Below are 553 nucleotides of genomic sequence, written 5' to 3' on the forward strand. Positions count from 1 at the left end.
TTCGGAACAGAACCAATTTTGGCATCGAATAGAACCAATTTCGGCATCGAATAGAACCAATTTTGGCAACGAATAGAACCAATTTCGGCATCGAATAGAACCTATTTTGGCATCGGATAGAACCTATTTTGGCATCGGATACAATCTATGTTGGCATATGGGACATATTTTCACCGTCTTGTGACCCAGGACCATCCCCAAGGCCAAAGACACAGAAATTGCACTGTTGCATCTACGAGGTTTACCACTCAGGGATACACCAATTGAATTGATGAATCGATTTGACTTGACCAATACGCTGGGCTGATGGTATAGAACGCCTTCAATCATACTAAGTCCGAAGTGAATCGTTGACCTTATACATTCCTTCAATCCTAACAATATCGAGTACTTCGTTAACCATACTACGTTCGAAGTGAATTCATATCGTTGACCTTATACATTCCTTCAATCCTAACAATATCGAGTACTTCGTTAACCATACTACGTTCGAAGTGAATTCATATTGTTGACCTTATGCATTCCTTCAATCCTAACAATATCGAGTACTTCG

The sequence above is a fragment of the Sphaeroforma arctica genome, assembly GCF_001186125.1.
Source record: "Sphaeroforma arctica JP610 unplaced genomic scaffold supercont1.182, whole genome shotgun sequence".
In the NCBI taxonomy this organism is placed as follows: Eukaryota; class Ichthyosporea; order Ichthyophonida; genus Sphaeroforma; species Sphaeroforma arctica.